The sequence below is a fragment of the Amblyomma maculatum genome, chromosome 2, assembly GCF_055883805.1.
Source record: "Amblyomma maculatum isolate TAMU_Amacu chromosome 2, ASM5588380v1, whole genome shotgun sequence".
NCBI classification, from domain to species: Eukaryota; Metazoa; Arthropoda; class Arachnida; order Ixodida; family Ixodidae; genus Amblyomma; species Amblyomma maculatum.
The window spans coordinates 144,022,109-144,028,108 of NC_139345.1; positions in this window are offsets into that span (position 1 = coordinate 144,022,109).

The following is a 6,000-nucleotide window of genomic DNA, read 5'->3' on the forward strand; positions in this document are numbered from 1 at the left end:
CAAAATGCAGCATCATGCAGTGATGAATAAATTAAATTTATTCGTGATTCGTACTTTCCTCTCAAAGCGACCCCATTTCGTGTGGACGTTGGATGAGGACAAAACGTTTCTCTCCGATGCGAGTAGAATAAATTTTCACTTATGAAGGTGCGGGTTCGCTCCCACAAACCTTTGTAATGCTTGTGGGGAGGTCACAATGAGTGAGTACTTCTTACTAACTTGCCGAAGATTTTCGCTTCAGAGAAGGATACATTCAGAAATCCCCATAAAACAATTGGGATTTACTTTGTCGGTCCCGCTTCTTCCCTCCTTCGATGCGAGTGCCAGAGGATTTGTGTTGCCTTAAATTTTTGAATACTTACACAACCACATCATGGATACGCGAAGATTCCCTTTCTATTCAAAATTTACAAGATTAAGGTTTCGCGCCATATTTTTCACTTTATCCAATTCTACGATCTTGAATGATATGATGTTTCAGTCCATTATTGATTTATTAAACTAACCGAGTATATGCAGTGATTTTGGCTGTCTTCCCTGAACCCTGGCCAATCACCTCTCGTGTGTTCCATGAGCCAAGGAAGAACACTACTTCAATATTCCCGATGGCAACGATTATTTTTGTCGTAATCGCCTGTAAAAATTTTCATGCATATACCACTACACCTCGGGCAATCATTTCGTGTGGATATGTGCCATGTTTCAAAAGGCCAAGAAGAAGAAGAAGAAAAGGAGGGAGTGCGCCCTTCAATCTTCAAAAAGGACCACATTTATCGGAGGATTGTTCCGTTTCAGAGTGCGCAGAAATATCCACTCTTTTCTTCGGAATATAAGACGGCAACCCCAGCCGGTATTCGGACAATGTGAAGGGGTGGAAGGAGGAAGCAAAATGCCTCTTTCGTGGTGAGTATTGAATATCTATATATATGCTGTCCTGATTAACCAAGTTCCTCTCTACAAAAAGACATCTTGGATGCTGAAGTGTGCCTGCGACCAGTCGTGTGATGAACAAAACAGGCATCATATAAAATTGTAAAATATGTACTGACAGTACAGTAGCAGTACCTAGCCGGTACAAAGGGACATAAGCTAAATATATTTGGAGGGTAGGAGGGGAGTTCAGATAGGAGCACTTAAGCACCGACTTTAATAGTACGAGGCGACAGCGTTAACGGCTCCCTTCCTTCTCGAATCCTTGTTCGCATGCATGCATTTCTACACTACAAACACATCACATCCTTAGCGGTGCATTTCCGTGTCCATTACTCCCGAATTAACGTACCCAAGCACCCATTCAATGAGCGCAGGGCTGCTGGCCGCACCCATTAAAAGTTTTTATCACTACTTCAGTGCACCCTTGTTGAAGGGTGTGATTATAGGCACAGAAAGGGTGCACTTTTGTATGCACTGTACCAGCTCTATCGCTAGTCCCTTAACCTGTGCCTCTGTCATCCGACACATACTCATGAGCACGCAGTCGTAAGCTCTCATAATTAGGTCGAAGACCACCCAATATATATCATCATCATCAGCCTGATTATACCCACTGCAGGGCGAAGGCCTCTCCCATATTTCTCCACTTAACCCGGTTCGACAATATATATATATATATATATATATATATATATATATATATATATATATATATATATATATATATATATATATATATATATATATAGGGGGAAATGAGGGTGCTCGTTATAATACATGAATGAAAGAAGCCAACAGTCGGCGAGGCCAAGGAAAGCGTTGGGAATGGCACTTTTATGTCTTTTTTTTTTTTTTTAAGGTTTGCTTAGATAATCACAGAAATCAGTAATGTAATCTGTTTAGGGGAAAGATAATTAAACACAAAGTAGAAGAAAAAACAACGTGCCGATGGTGGGATCCGAACCCACGACCTCCGAATATCGCGTCCGGTGCTCTTCCAACTGAGCTACATCGGCCGCTGTCCCCCCTGCTACTTGCTTGGGTATTTATGTTGTCTGTATACGAACCTTGAGAGTGTTCACCAGCGCCACCCTCAGCCATAGCGGCGGACGTAGAACGTCCTTTGTTACCGCCAGTGTCACGTAGAACGTGATCAAGAGCGAGGGCGAAAGCTGTGCTAGAACCCTCTTACGCTACCTATGGCTTCAAGACTGCCAGAACCGAGACCCCCGTAAGCTACAAGCAGATCAATTAAGGGGAAATGAGGGTGCTCGTTATAATACATGAATGAAAGAAGCCAACAGTCGGCGAGGCCAAGGAAAGCGTTGGGAATGGCACTTTTATGTCTTTTCTTTTTTTTTTTTTTTAAAGGTTTGCTTAGATAATCACAGAAATTAGTAATGTAATCTGTTTAGGGGAAAGATAATTAAACACAAAGTAGAAGAAAAAACAACGTGCCGATGGTGGGATCCGAACCCACGACCTCCGAATATCGCGTCCGGTGCTCTTCCAACTGAGCTACATCGGCCGCTGTCCCCCCTGCTACTTGCTTGGGTATTTATGTTGTCTGTATACGAACCTTGAGAGTGTTCACCAGCGCCACCCTCAGCCATAGCGGCGGACGTAGAACGTCCTTTGTTACCGCCAGTGTCACGTAGAACGTGATCAAGAGCGAGGGCGAAAGCTGTGCTAGAACCCTCTTACGCTACCTATGGCTTCAAGACTGCCAGAACCGAGACCCCCGTAAGCTACAAGCAGATCAATTAAGGGGAAATGAGGGTGCTCGTTATAATACATTAATGAAAGAAGCCAACAGTCGGCGAGGCCAAGGAAAGCGTTGGGAATGGCACTTTTATGTCTTTTTTTTTTTTTTAAGGTTTGCTTAGATAATCACAGAAATTAGTAATGTAATCTGTTTAGGGGAAAGATAATTAAACACAAAGTAGAAGAAAAAACAACGTGCCGATGGTGGGATCCGAACCCACGACCTCCGAATATCGCGTCCGGTGCTCTTCCAACTGAGCTACATCGGCCGCTGTCCCCCCCTGCTACTTGCTTGGGTATTTATGTTGTCTGTATACGAACCTTGAGAGTGTTCACTTTCATTCATGTATTATAACGAGCACCCTCATTTCCCCTTAATTGATCTGCTTGTAGCTTACGGGGGTCTCGGTTCTGGCAGTCTTGAAGCCATAGGTAGCGTAAGAGGGTTCTAGCACAGCTTTCGCCCTCGCTCTTGATCACGTTCTACGTGACACTGGCGGTAACAAAGGACGTTCTACGTCCGCCGCTATGGCTGAGGGTGGCGCTGGTGAACACTCTCAAGGTTCGTATACAGACAACATAAATACCCAAGCAAGTAGCAGGGGGGACAGCGGCCGATGTAGCTCAGTTGGAAGAGCACCGGACGCGATATTCGGAGGTCGTGGGTTCGGATCCCACCATCGGCACGTTGTTTTTTCTTCTACTTTGTGTTTAATTATCTTTCCCCTAAACAGATTACATTACTAATTTCTGTGATTATCTAAGCAAACCTTAAAAAAAAAAAGACATAAAAGTGCCATTCCCAACGCTTTCCTTGGCCTCGCCGACTGTTGGCTTCTTTCATTCATGTATATATATATATATATATATATATATATATATATATATATATATATATATATATATATATATATATATATATATATATATATATATATATATACAGAGGTCCACTTAACCAGGTCTTAGGAAAGTGCCTGCCTGGCGTAGGGGTAGCGTGTCTTACTCGGGATTTAAGGGTCTTCATTCCCACATTCACCCTCCCATTTCAAAAGAAAAGGACTAAGCGAGTTGTCAACCTCTGCCAATTCATCCACGTCACATGGTGACGTCACACTAACCGCCGACTAATTAGCGTACGCCATGTCAGCCCCACCTGCCACGCCACAGCGGCATGCTTAAATGTTTCACTGACAATGCCGACACCAGATTTTTTTAAAGAACGGGACTCTAACACTGCCACATTAAAAGTATTAACAGAGGCTTAATCTGGTTACGCGAATGGCAGTGTGTTTAAATGGTTTAGCGCTGTTTTGCTGCATCTGAGCATTACATAGTTAATCAGTGTCTGATCACCGCTTATTGCAATGTCAAGTATATTCAAATTGACCAAGGCGGTCTTAGGATCACTGTACAAGTTACAGACGCGTAGAGGCGACGCAGTCTTTATTTGTAAAGACCAAGTCGAAAGTAGAGCCGTATAGCATGGTCGATGGCATATCGTAACTCATCAGTTCCAAATTATATTACTATTTATTTCATTTTATTTTATTTCCTTGAACATGTGTTTGGGGGGGGGGGGGGGGCGGTATTACATAGCAATGCATTTCTTAGCACGCTTTAAAAAGCAACGGTATTTTCTTAATTGTTCAAGCTCCTATGATTCCTGCCGCTTAGTTTTTGACTGCGCATCTTCGTGATGCCAGGACTTTCATCAGTTACTGCGTGTTACAAATCCTTTATTGCTTTCTTTTTGCATTATTATTATTATTTATTGCTTTTCTTTTTACAGTATTAGAGTCAAGACAGAAAGTAGGAAAACGAAGTAGGCTTACTGGGTTGCTAAACGTTTCACTAGGCTCTTCTATTTCATTATGATTTCAGTTAGTTGAAACTCTACTGAAAGCAATTACTCTTTAAAAGTTTCGCTTTGTGCCCTTTCATCTAGAAAACCATATCGAGTTTTTGTACAGTTACCATGTTGACATGCTGAAAGGTTGAACACGTGGCCTTTCCTTACGGATGCACCTGGAAAATGCGGACAGAAGTTAATCTAAGTACGTGTAGAATATTAGCTTCAAGGAGATGCAAAACTTCCGCAAGTCTTTACATATCGCGCATTCGTGGATGATTATTTGTTTCATATTCCTGCAGAGTTTCATTCCTGCGGGGAAGATGAGAAATCCAAGCTCATGCCAAGCCCTCGGGCAGCGCATTGCAGTACGCAACCCCGATGGCCACTTGTATGAATTGCCGGTTGCGGACGGCTGCACTGCTGTTCCTGATGCACTGACGGCTAACGATCACCCACTCGCCTCCGTAGCCACCCCGACTCAGCAGACTGCGCTGGTAAATATGCGCAGCAATTTTTCGGCGCACGTACCCCAGCGGACAAAAGTGGTATATTCCACGCGCTGTGAGAAAACTGCCCGCCAGATTTTTTCCGACAGAGAAGCAGTTATTTTTGAGATATGCATAACGGTACCCTCCATGAAATACTTCTAGTCCAAGCAATTTTGTGTGGCGCATTTTTTTTTTTTATACTGAAAAAATGCAATCGTTGCGATTCGCGTGGAGTATACCACTTTTGTCCGTGACTGTACATGGTAGACGTGAGGTATGTTGAGAGAGCCCCTAGCTTGTGCTGTGCGCTAGAAGAGGATGAAGCTCTATAGTTTCCAGATCGCTTCTGTGTGTTCCGGGCGCTGTTGGTATAGGCTACTTTTGCACATTTAGCGCACAAAGAACGTAGCAAGCTCTTTAGCATGAAATAAGAAGGGAGTAGCGTGTCCTCTATCGTACTCCCTTATACCGGCAGAGTATTCTCAACCTGGTGTTGATTTCCATAATGATACGGTACACTTACATTTCGCAAAGGAAACAGTTTCTTAACAATGTCTTTGTTGCCGTGATTAAAAGTCTCTTACAGTACTAACTGCATCGAATCAATAATATATCAGGTGCTAATAGGTCATGTTGCCAGCGGTGTAACTTTCCGTTTATTTAGTGACCGAAATCTATGCAACGCTTGGACCCCATCTAGGAGGATATAAAAAGAAAACTGCTAGAATGGCAACGGCGCATTGGAAGTGAAGCGGCACGGCGCCATCTTGTGGTGCGCAAGAAAAGTGCGGGTTGCCGCTAGCTAGAAGGCTGCACGCTTTTTTCACGCGCAATGCGGTGATTTTTCCCTCGCGAAACAACGTCTTTGTAAACTCGAGCGCTATCAGACGCTGATGCAACATGCATGGTTGCAGGTTGCATCATGCGTAGCATACCGATGTACAAACAATGTGAATTATG